Source organism: Cryptotermes secundus, unplaced genomic scaffold (assembly GCF_002891405.2).
Source record: "Cryptotermes secundus unplaced genomic scaffold, Csec_1.0 scaffold136, whole genome shotgun sequence".
Classification (NCBI taxonomy): Eukaryota; Metazoa; Arthropoda; class Insecta; order Blattodea; family Kalotermitidae; genus Cryptotermes; species Cryptotermes secundus.
Window position 1 is genome coordinate 1487216 of NW_019718618.1, and position 12442 is coordinate 1499657.

Here is a 12442-nt window from a genome sequence, read left to right on the forward strand (position 1 = left end):
CCCCCCATTTCAATGTGCCTGATGATAGCCGACTGAGCCGAAACATGTAGTGCAGTGACGGATTTAAAAAAGGATCGAATTTTATCTTGATATTGTTGCATAGTGGACGGTTAACAACAACAACAAAAATACAAAATTATTATATTATCCCTCGGATTTTTTCAATTGAGCTAATCCTTCCAGCTCCACTATGGCCCTGGATTCGACTCAGCCTCTAACAGAAATGAGTACCAGGAATCTTCCTAGGGGATAAATGGCGGCCGGCGCGTAAGGCTGACAACCTTACCGCCATCTGTGAGCCAGTTGTCTAAATAATGTGGCACGCTCGTCACCTCACAACCCTATGGGCCTCCACGGCCGGTTACAGGGATAGCTTTACTTTTTTATTGCTATAAAGTTCACACTACGGAGTGCTTAGAATGCAGGGTGCTCTAGTAATCACTGCATCTGTTGTATGGTTGTTGGCCTTCGAAGTAGCATCAAAGAGGAAGAATAAAGGAGTATCCTAAAGACGAGAAGGCGAAGCAATTTGCAAAGGCCTCCCGCGTGTACTGTGCAATTCGAACACATACGCATATTTTCGGGGCTGATCTTACTGATACCATATGTGCATGTCCCAAAACAAACAGTAGAATGGGCAAGGCCATCCAATACGTTAGTATCTCTGGGTGAAAAAGAGATATTGTCCATTCTGTTCCACACTGGGCTGTAATTTAGTTACTGAATAACACAGACTCTCGTTAGTGTGCCTTACGAGGTTCGAACTTAGTACCTTTCGAACAGGACCCACAACAAACAAACAAAACTATGAAATAGCAAGGCATATTCACCTATAGCTGCATATATTGAAACCCGCAGGGAGTTGCGTGCGTTCAGCACCGCTAGTGTAGTGGTATCATGCAAGATTCCCATTCTTGCGACCCGGGTTCGATTCCCGGGCGGTGCACTTTTTTTCTTTGTTTTAAGTGTCGAAAGTTAGATACTGTGGCAAGTGTTTTATCCTATGTGATTGTGAGACCATAGCTTACTAAAGATTTCGTCAGCTGGGCTAGTTCTTTATGGAACCAAGTGACTTTTATGACTGATTCAGGACGAAATTAAGAGGCGATTGAACTCGGGTAATGCTTGTTACCATTCAGTCCAGAACCTTTTGTCTTCTCGTCTGCTGTCCAAAAACATAAAAATTAGAATATACACAGCTATATTTTGCCTGAGGGTGTTTAAGAACAGGGTGTTGAGGAGAATATTTGGACCGAAGAGGGATGAAGTGAGAGGAGGTTTGAGAAAAACGCATAATGAGGAGCTTCATAACTTGTACTCTTCTCCAAGTATAATTAGAATGATCAAGTCAAGGAGGATGAGATGGGCAGGGCATATAGCACGAACTGGAGAGAAGAGGAATGCGTATAGGATATTAGTGGGAAAGCCAGAAGGAAAGAGACCACAGGGAAGACCAAGGTGTAAGTGGGTGGACAATATTAGAACGGATCTTAGAGAGATAGGATGGGATGGTATGCTTTGGATTGATCTGGCTCAGGATAGGGACCAGTGGAGGGTTCTTGTGAACACGGTAATGAACCTTTGGGTTCCATAAAATGCTGGGAAATTCTTGAGTAGCTGCAGAATTGGCGGCTCCTCCAGAAGGGCTCAGCTCCATGAGTAAGTAAGTAAGTAAGTAAGTAAGTAAGTACGTGACTTTTATTACGCCCCCATGAAGTCCTACGTTTCATTGGAAGTGTAGGATTAATAAAGGGTTAATGCACAGATCACTGAAGGTCGCAGTGCGAGGGCAGGATTTTATGGCCCACCGCTTACACACATACATAATACATAAATGGTATGTAACGTATTTAGATAAGCCTGTTGTTTCCGGAGTGTTATTAAAGACATAATTTGAAAAATGTGGAAATCTTGTGTCACGAAACTTTACTGTTTCAAGAAACAGATCACGCGAAATTAAATGGTTTAACATTCAAGCTCTGCATTTTACGTGTGTCATATAATTCTAAGCTTAATCAATGACTATTTTGAATGATTGCATCTTGTTGCGTATATGCAATAAGCATATATATTTTTTACCGTCAACGTAACAATACTTTATTTATTTATATATATAGCACGCATTACATGTTTCGACCTCATCTTCAGTTGCTGCAGGTTCGGTAATAGTAAATGGGTAACTTGCAGCACCTGAAGATGACCCTTTTGAGATCGAAACATGTGCGTGATATAAAATAAATAATATAGTATTGTTTCATTGACGGTAAAAATTATATATGTTCATAATCAACGACTCTGCCTAAGCAGCGGTAACCGGATAATATTTGTAACGGAGTTGGAGCATGTTTTCTGTGAGGTAGAAACTGAATTTTTAAATATTATTAGAGTCGACGTAAGGCATGAAATTGTTAAGAGCCGGCTGTATTGATGCTTCGGGCGTCAGAGCTTGTTTAGTCCGTCCATGGGAAACTTTTGAAGTTATTGAAATCGTTGCTCAGTATATACGAGAGCGTTACTTAGCGACAGAGAATGCCAGTGCCTTGCCCCTAACTGAATAGAATAATAAGCAAAAACGTGAACAGGTAATAAAAGTGTAATTAAGCAACATCAAGAATAACAACCTTTCTTAACCCTTACGTAGTCAAAAAATTACTCGTATTTTGTGGAACCCACAAGTTTTATTACCGTGTTCGGAAGAACGCGCAACTGCTGCCTATCCTGAGTTCAATTGATGCAATCCACATCATCATACACTTTTTTATCATGAATTTTAATATTATCTTGTACACATAGCCCCTCTCCCTCCGTAAATATATAACGCTTCATCACTCGTGGAAGGAACCTAGGGGTTCACATACAATGATTTTCGTCCTCATCTGTACTGGTGGAGACGGCTGGTACTACTCAGAGTGTTTTGAAAAGAGTGCATGTTGGCAATGAGACTTGCAGTGCCACCTTTCCACAATAAAGGGAAGCATTTTGACTTGTTCTGCCATCTCTGTGAGACTATCGCAATGAAAGGATCTCGAACCGATGTACTGTAGAAATTTCGAATTCATTTATGTTGTTCCAGGACACGAAAATTACAACATTCCACTCAAGGATAATAACAATCATTATATTACATATTAAAATAATTTAATGAAATGCTAATTAACGCTAGAGTTAAATATGATAAATTTGACACTGGTGATAAATTATCAGATCACCGTTAGTGATAAGCGTACAGGCTTCTTGAACCACGTCCAATTCCCTGTAGGGTCAGAAACTACCGCATTTTCCATCACGCCCAAACCGTCTCAGGAACCTACCTAGCTGCCTGTCCAGTGAGTACCGTGGGCACCTTCCCTGAAGGTGAAGCGGCCGGAGAGTGAAGCTAACTACTGAGGTTTATCTGGTACCGAAGTTAACATTTTGAAGCATGGACTTTGATTTACAGGATTAAACATACCTGGATCTCTACCTCTGTTCCTCAATACATATTTATTACATGGTGCTTAGTTGCAGAGTGACAATTTTGATTTTTATATGAAATCATAGATATTGACTCTTGCGTCATCTGACGCAATGCTTACCCCAGAACTGCCTGGAGGAACTGAGGCTTTCATTGTACAGGATGTCCAAGGAGGAAAGGTCAGTCTTCTGGGAGGTCACACATGTACATGTACATGTGTCCTAGTCCGAACGGTTTCCGAGGTACAGCTATTTCACTGTGCCGTTCCAAAACTGTCGGTAAGAAAGAGATATTACGTACTGTTTCTAATACCGGTATTTACTGTCCAAGTGGCAATGTAGGTACAGTTTACCTAGTATAACAAATTTTCAAAATTCCACCGTCAACATCAATGCACTTTGCAACTCGTGTGAGGACATGGCGTGCTGCTCGTCTGTACGGTGTACAGTACAGTGAAATAGCTCTATCTCGGTGCAGCTCGTGTGAGAACATGGCGTGTTGCTCGTCTGTACAGTGTACAGTGTACTGTACAGTGAATAGCTCTATCTCGGTGCAACTCGTATGAGGACATGGCGTGCTGCTCGTCTGTACAGTGTACAGTGTACTGCACAGTCGGAATAGGACACATGTACATATACACTTTTTGCTTAGAATGACCGATAGCGTGACCTCCCGGAACACTCTGTATAACCGAAGAACATATAATTCATGCTTCATGAAATGAAATTAATTTTCCACACGCTGTGTGCGCTTCATTTGATTGTTCTCCCGTCCTTTACAATAAGGGGGCCGGTGTAGCTCAGTCGATGTACTGCCTAAGCTACGGGCCAGACGACCACGAAGTTTGCATCCGGGAGAGTAGATGTTCCTATTTTCACAGCGTTCAGACGGGTCTGGGTCTTACCCGGCTCCAAACGAAATTATACTGGGGACTCTTTGCTTTAAGATAAAGCTGATGGGGGTATGGCCCTGACCACTCTCCCTCCATTTAGCCTCTGAGGTTAAGAATGCTTACAGCAAGTAATATCCTGTGTTGCCGTGCAGTCCGGTATAAATTTACAGACTACTCGTAGGAACGTATTGACCCCATTTCTCCTTATCCTCAGCATACTACACGTCTTCACACTCGTTAACATAGTGCTGTCTATAACTCCTGCTTTCAGAACCACAGATCCCAGAAGAATGCGTGGAGCTGTACCTTCCGCTCCCCATACAACTTCATGGCGTGCTGATTACTTAAGCACGTGGACAAGTTTACTTTTTTTTTAATCTTTGCAGTTCTTCAGTACTTGACGCGAGTTATGAAATTATTGATCCAAGCAAATTATCTGGGCCGTAGACCTTCCCACGTTACTTATCGTTGCAGTGAGTCAGGAAACAGTGTCAGTGAGGAAGGTTGGCATGCAGTGTCCAGCTGTGCGGCATCTGTCCCCGGTGGCCTTCAGCTCCATGCATTTTCCCCATTTTACAGCAACACGTGACGTTACGTAAATGGAACGTCAATAAAATAACCGATACTCGTTCGATGACAGATTTGTATAAATGACAAAGCTTCATCGCCGGAATTGCTTCTATATTACATACTGTGACTTCCTGAAATTTCCTTCTTCATTTTTATTGGTTATTTCACGATGCTTTCACTCCTTAGACGATATAGCGTCGAATTGTGACATGACAGATGAATTGGAAGGAAGCAGGTAAAAGGTAACAGGCCGCGGTGGCCCGTAGGGTTGTGAGACGTCGAGGCTCCCACATTATCTAGACAATCAGCTCACAGATGGCGGTGAGGCTGTCAGCCTTACGCGCCGGCCGCCCTTTACCACCAGGATGATTACTGGTACTCATTTCTGTTAGAGGCTGAGTCAACCCTAGGGCCATAGTGGGGCTGGAAGGATTAAGTCAATTGAATAATCAATGCCTTCATCGGGAGTCGCACCCGCGACCTTCCGACTTGTAGCATGCTGCCTCAACCAACTACGTTATCGTGTGCAGACGTGGTTTAATCGGGAACTATCTCGGAATTTGTCTGGAGGGCCTAATAGAAAGCCACGAAAAGACACAGTCATGATAGCTGATGTTGCGGCAAAGATTCGAACAGAGTACCTCCCGAATACAAGTCTGGAGTGGGACCAGGTTTCTTGGCGTTTTCTTCATACAAACAATTTTTTTTTATTTCATGCGCAACATTTTTCGGTCCGGATAGGCCTCGTAAGTTTATGCGTGAGAAATTTGCTATTAGTGAAGGAATATTTGAAACTTTTAGTTAAATTATGCCGGATCCAAGTTGATAGCGTATACACGTTAAATTAAAAAAAATAATAAAAAAGACGAAGACGTTTTCATTTTAAGAACCAAAGTAGAATAGCGCAGGGTGGAATCACTAGAAAACATAAGTCCAAGGGCGGTGGAGCCAGTGAGGGAATTTTTGGAACATATAGGATCTCTTTGTTAAGATCGGTGAGTTTATGATATTGTAAAGATATTTTGTGATATATAAACTTTCCAATTTTATGCCACGGACAAACAAAAGAATTTATAAAATTTCTATTTTTCAAAAACATGCACGTAAACTTGAGTCTCCTAAGGCTAAGAGGTATAAGGTAGTTCAGACATGTGCTACTAGATGGTGCTGGAGGAGTCGTCTGGTGGTGGCGGTAGCAGCTGCTGAGCGAGACCGGCCGGCACATGCTGGCACAGTCCGACACAAGTCGCCAAGTACACAAAGCGGGTTCAGTGCTAGTCAATTGGGGCAGTGCATTCTCTTCTAAACGATCGTGTTTATACCCGTGTTTAGTGTTTGTGGAGTGTGTGATTGTTGTTTCGTGTCATGGCATAAGGAAATATTTTGATTGCAAGCTGTGCTGCTATCTCGGTGAGTGAAAAATACGTTTAGCTAACCGTTTGAAGCATGAAGCATGTTCCGTTTCACGACGCGGTCATTAGACATCATCGCACGGTAGCATGATCGATGAATTGGGAAGAATTTGGAAGGATGCGGTCATTCCAAAATCGAAGTAAAATCCCGCCCTTTACTTGTAGGAACTGAGGAGAAACACGAAAAACCTCAGGTTAGCCGTTGTCCCGGCAGAGAATCGAACTAGAACCTCCCGAATGCTGGTCTATAGTGTTAGCATTACATCAACTTGCTGTAAACGTAAACGTGTATATATATGGAGAACTCATTCGTCTATTTGGTTTGATGGTACTAACGTACTTATGTCTATATTGCAGTGCTTACTACAGGCGTACGTACCATCTAGTTTGAAGTAAAATGGGGTTACTTGTAGCTAACCTAGAACTTAAGAATTTGAAGACTGAATTTGCTATAAGTAATACATAAAGATTAAGTTCGTACCCCACAGGAAACATTCCTCTTTCATAACGAAGACCAACCGCTTGATGCTCCTTTTAAGAAAATGATTTCTGTTTATTACGGGAATCGTACAAAACAAAATACAGAAATTCTTTCACTTGTAAAGCAAATGGTATACAGCATCACGTCTTATTGTCCCATTTTCTTAATTTTTCCGTGATATAAATTTGATTTTGAAGTAGTTCGCCCTTAATGAAAAATTGTCCACGATTTGTCTTAGTGTCGTACGAACATACTGACATTGAACCGTCACCCACCGTCGCCTATATAATTGTTACCTCACTTTGTCAGACCAATTAAACTAGGCACGTCGACTGTTATCCACAAATCTATGTGACAAAAGTCCAGTAGTTATATAAAACTCTTATTGAAATTCACGCAGTGAACTTGTCCCCGCACTTAATTAAGTACCACGTCATGAAGACGTAGGGGAAGTTCAGGGAAGTAACCTCGACATTGGATGGAGGGTCGCGGGTTCAAGTCCCCATGAGGTCATTGGATTTTTTTTTCAATTGACCTAATCCTTCCAGCCGCACACTGGCTCTGGGGGTCACTCAACCTCTAACAGAAATGAGTACCAGGAATTAATTAAATAGTATTCCTGGGGAGTAAAGCGCGGCCGGCGCGTAAGGCTGACAACCTTACCGCCATCTTTGAGCCGATTGTCTAGATAATGTGGGAGCCTCAACGTCTCACAACCCTATGGGCCTTCACGGCCTGGTACAGGGATAGCTTTACTTAGTTGGATGGAGATGACTGGCCAGCTTCAGGCTCCAGACAATTTACCCCTGGGGAAAGAACCCCGACACCCAGTTCCAGAGCTGGTCAGGACGCTGTCGAGAATCGAACACCGATACTTCGGCCGTCTATCCCGTAGCCTAGTGACTGTACTGACAGCTATCTCAGCCCCCGGTTGAAACAAGTTGAACGTTATGTTACCAATACATAGTTCAGATATACACACAATTGTCTCTGGAACAGGGGGTACCGAGTTTCGCATTTGCTTTACCCGGCTGTCTGTCTGTCTGTCTGTTTACTTATACATTCATTATAAGAATGAATGAGCCCTTCTGTGCCATCTTCTTCAGTGACGCAATTGTTTTGTGTTTTAGAACAAAAGTGTTCTTTCTGTTTCGTTTGTTGAAAACAGAACGTGTTTCGTTTAGTGATTAGTTGCCCGAATTCAAGTGTACCTTGATTTATTCTTGAAACCAAGTGTTAGTGTTTTCAGTATCAGTGTTAGTGTTTTGTCTTGACGAACTGATAAATGAAGAATTCTTCTGTATTCTGGGATGTAGCGTCATGTAGTCTGATGGAAGCACATCGACGTTTCGGAAGAAAACCCGACATAAATTACTTCGGACACAGAGACTTGCGGTAAAGCTATCCCTGTAGGAGGCCGTGGAAGCCCATAAGGCTGTGAGACGTCGAGGCTGAGGTCAAGAAAACGAGAATCTACACCTCCACTCCCCCATACGTCTCCATGGCGTAGTGCTTAATTATTAGGCACAGGGACTACTGTACCTTTACATAGACTTACATGGAGCCGGTATAGCTCAGTCGGTATAGAGACTGGCTACGGGCTGGACGACAGAGTGATCACAGTTCGAGTCCCGGTAAGATCAAGAATTTTCTCTTCTCCGCTTCGTCCAGACCGGCTCTGGGGTCCACCCAACCTCTTATCCAATGGGTACCGATGGCTCTTTCCCTGGGGGTAAAGCGGCCGGGGCGTGAAGCTGACCACTCAACTCCAACTAGTGCCAAGATCAAGAAAATGTGGATGTATACATCCACTCCCCCATACGTCTTCAGGGCGTAGTGCTTAATTAGTTAAGCCCAGGGACAACTTCACATTCTATTTATGTAGAATGCGACAACATTTGTTTATGAAATGGCGTCCATTTATAGGGATATGATTCGTTCGCAGTAATTAGCGCGTTAACCTCGTCATGTATGTCCGTCTATCTGCATGTAACAACTCGGGAACCGCTGAACGGATTTTCATGAAATTTGATATTGGATAAATCTGTTGATGTGTGTTGGTATTGTGCAGTGTTTAATTATAATTTGGACAAAAATAGCGGATACTCTACATGACTGCATGTGAGTCTACAGGTGATTTTACAGGGAACTCGAGACCAACTGGCAAAATTCTTTCGGAGAGGAAAATGTATAGAGAAAAATTAATCACACAGTATCTATGATAATCATTTTCCAGTAAGTCTTACGGCTTTCGGGATGCTTACTATTAGCGAACACACTGGAATTGTTAGTTTCGGCGAATATTTCGTAACCAATTTTCTTCATTTTCAGAAATTTTCATTTTTTTTTTTTTTTTTTTTNTTTGGACCCGCAGAATTGCGCCGATACAAGATTGTGCTGCTGAATACTGTAAATTACTCAAGAGTTTGAGAAGGTTTCTTCACCGTGAAGGCGCTGTTTATTTTGTTTATCTCAACTGAGCCAATTTACGACGCTGTACGTCTTATTCTCCGGAGTCTGAATTTAATCTCACCCGTTACGTCACACTGCGCCCTGAATGCCTCTGCCGTAATTTCACTTAGCCAAATGGCCAGTCTGTACGTGGCTCGCATTTCGTTCTCTGGAGTGCATGTCCCGCTTCGCTGGTTTCATGTTAGGCGGAATTAAGGTATTAATAAAACGTAAAGTTGTCCCTGTGCTTAATTAGTTAAGCACTATGCCATGAAGACGTATTGGGAGAGTGGAGGCATAGCTCCACCATTCTCGACCTCGGCACTAGATGGACATGAGTGATCAGTTTCACGCCTTGTCCTCTTTACCTCCGGGGAAATCGCCCCCAGTACCCATTGAATAGGAAGCCGGGTGGACCGCAAAGCCGGTCTTGACGACATGGAGAAGAGGAAACAAGAAATACCTGCCATGCCGGAAGTCGAACCCGGATTGTCCAGCCCGTAGCCCCGTTGCCATACGGATCGATCTGTTTCGACTTCATATATTTTAATAGATTTGTATGAGTGTAAGGAGGACTGGCCTCGTACTGTTAATTTCCACCCGGGGTAACTCAGTCTGTATAGTGACTGGCTAAGGGGTCGGAGTTCGAGTCCCAGTAGGATCAAGAATTTTCACTTCTCCACGTCGCCCAAACCGGCTCTGGGGTTCACAAAATCTCGTATCCAATGGGTACCGGTGGCTCTTTCCCCGGGATAAAGCGGCAGGGACGTGAAGCTGACCACTCACCTCCAGCTAATACTGAGGCCATGAATACATGGATCTATACATCCACTCCCCCATACGTTTTCATGGAGTAATGCTTGATTAGTTGAACACAGAACAAGTTTACCTTTGTAAGATTTGAGGTCTTCATGGCGGTGACTATAAAGACAGCAGTCTTCTGGGATGTGGCACCGTGTAGATATTGTGTTAACCGACGTTTCGGAGAAACGTATCGCCTCCATCTTCAGTGTAGAAGAAAAACAAGAAAATCCGAGAGCGAGGTTCCCAGAAGACTGCTTTCTTCAAGTTTACCTGTGTGTGTGTGTGTGTGGGGGGGGGGGTGGAATGTTTTTAGGAGAGTGAGAGGAAATTATGAAAGTAATTATGAAATTGCTACGCGTATGTCTTTGTTGTTCACTTTATAACGCTCTGTATCCCAGATAGCGTCGAACCATAAGATGATAGTTGAACACTGAACTGGGAAGGCTGTGGAAGCAAGTGCTCATGCCCCAGAATTTGCTCAGAAAGACTGAGGTAAAACGCGAAGAACCTCAGTCGAGATAACCAATGCCCCAACAGGGATTCGAACAGAACACCTCCTGAATGTGAATGTAGAGCGTTACCGTCAGAGCAACCGGGCCGGCAGGAACCCTCCTGTTGTGTGATACACAGGTTCATAAACTGAACTGACTTGTGTCTGCCGCTTGCGGACGCCGGGACCGTCTGTGTGGAGGGAGGGAACAGCAAGTTCTGTTGATTTTGTCAGCAAACAGAGGAGTAATCGTACACCTGTATCCTTTTTTGTTGCTGACTAACCATTTGTAACAGCCCGAAACGTCAGCCTTCATCAGCGAAATAGGAGAGAATCTACTCAGACATGTAAAACACAAATTTACCAATGGCGCCCTTTGAGATTAATTGACCCTTTAAATCCCAGTGGTTACTACACATACCACAAGTTTAAACATGCCAAAACTCTGCATTCTGCCCACAGACTGTATCTGTGTGTTCCGTATGGTTCTCACAATAAACAGCGACTGTTTCCCTAAACAGCATTAACCGGTTGGGTTCTGTAGCGGAGACGTAATGTTTCCTATGAGGTACGAACTGAACATACTAAAACTCTGCATTCTGCCCACAGACTGTATCTGTGTGTTCCGTATGGTTCTCACAATAAACAGCGACTGTTTCCCTAAACAGCATTAACCGGTTGGGCTTTGTAGCGGAGACGTAATGTTTCGTGTGAGGTACGAACTGAATTTGTACATATTAGTTATAATAAATTCAGCCTCTAAAGATTTAAGCACACTTAGAACTGGAAATAACAAAATTCAAATCTGTGAAATTCTCCGGTACTAAGTTTTAAATAAAAGTTGCGTAAGAAGTTACGGGGTAAAGGGGGTAGAAAATTCCCTTTACTGCCTTATGTAAACCAGGCATCGTTGTCAATTTTGCTGAAGTGTGTTTTGGATGGAATCAAGCACGTCATTGTACATGCCTATAGTGAGACAAATTCTCGTTAGCAAACTGCTAATATTTGAGCTCACTAAATATAAATAATTACCCCCCGTACCCAGTTCAGTTACAGTACGCAGAAGCCGGGTAGCTAACTTGGTATGCTGAATATACTACAGCGAGAATAACCGGAGAATTGAGGTTCGATTCCCGTGAGGGTAAAGATACTTTCCTCTTCACAATATCCAGACCAGCTCAGGGGCTCACCTAGATTATGTTCAGTGTATACCGGGCGATATTTTCTCGAAGATAAAGCGGCAGGAGTTTGACGCTAACCACTTATGTCTCTTTAGTACCGAGGTTGAGGAAGACTGGAGATGTACCTCCACGAGAGGGCCATGGTTTATAATGAGCTGTGACGGCAGACCGTCCTTTTTGCTTTAGTACTGAGGGGGCGAGGGGGCGTGCAGTTCATTGATTTTCGATTCAGTGCACGTGTAATAAGTTTTATGGACCAGTAGCCCGCCAGAGTAGCCCATACACCGGACTTCAGTAACGCGTCTGAGCAGTGATTTGTCTCCATGGAGACATAACCTATAATAAGGCTCATATCCCAGTGCCGCTGATGTCGCATCACCCCCTAAGCTTCCTATTTGGAGGTCCCGGGTTCAGTCCTCAGTTTGGAGACAGGCTCCTTTTTGAGGTCCTGACGACAGTGTGAACATTAAAAGTGTTTTGCGTTTTGGTCTGGTATATCTTTATAGATGTTTCGGAGGGATTTTCCGCATCAATCTTCAGGGTAAAAGAGCGTTATATAGTGGTCTTTGTAATTGAGACAGTGGGTTTACTGCGCGATAGGAACTAAATTTGTAATTGTTTAGATGGATCTAGACACCGTTTGGCAGTGATAATGACACAAACAGGACTTAACAAATCGACAAAGGATATGTGGAATATTGTGGTAC

The 12442-nt window shown here is 43.2% G+C and overlaps 1 protein-coding gene and 1 non-coding gene across 6 annotated transcripts in view; both read left to right on the forward strand.

The window, feature by feature from the left end:
- The window catches only part of LOC111861752 (potassium voltage-gated channel subfamily KQT member 1), a 194538-nt gene that overhangs the window by 21065 nt on the left and 161031 nt on the right, over positions 1-12442 (forward strand). For 4 of the 5 annotated variants that reach the window (XM_033750501.1, XM_023846586.2, XM_023846610.2 and 1 more), the window contains exon 1: positions 6153-6326. The exons of the other annotated variant lie outside the window; for it this stretch is intronic. The gene's annotated coding sequence lies outside the window, so the exon portion shown is untranslated. Of the gene's footprint in view, positions 1-6152; positions 6327-12442 lie in introns of those variants that run through there. 5 annotated transcript variants of the gene reach the window in all.
- Trnag-ccc lies at positions 876-946 on the forward strand. The gene has a single exon. It is a non-coding gene; the product is annotated as a tRNA-Gly (tRNA).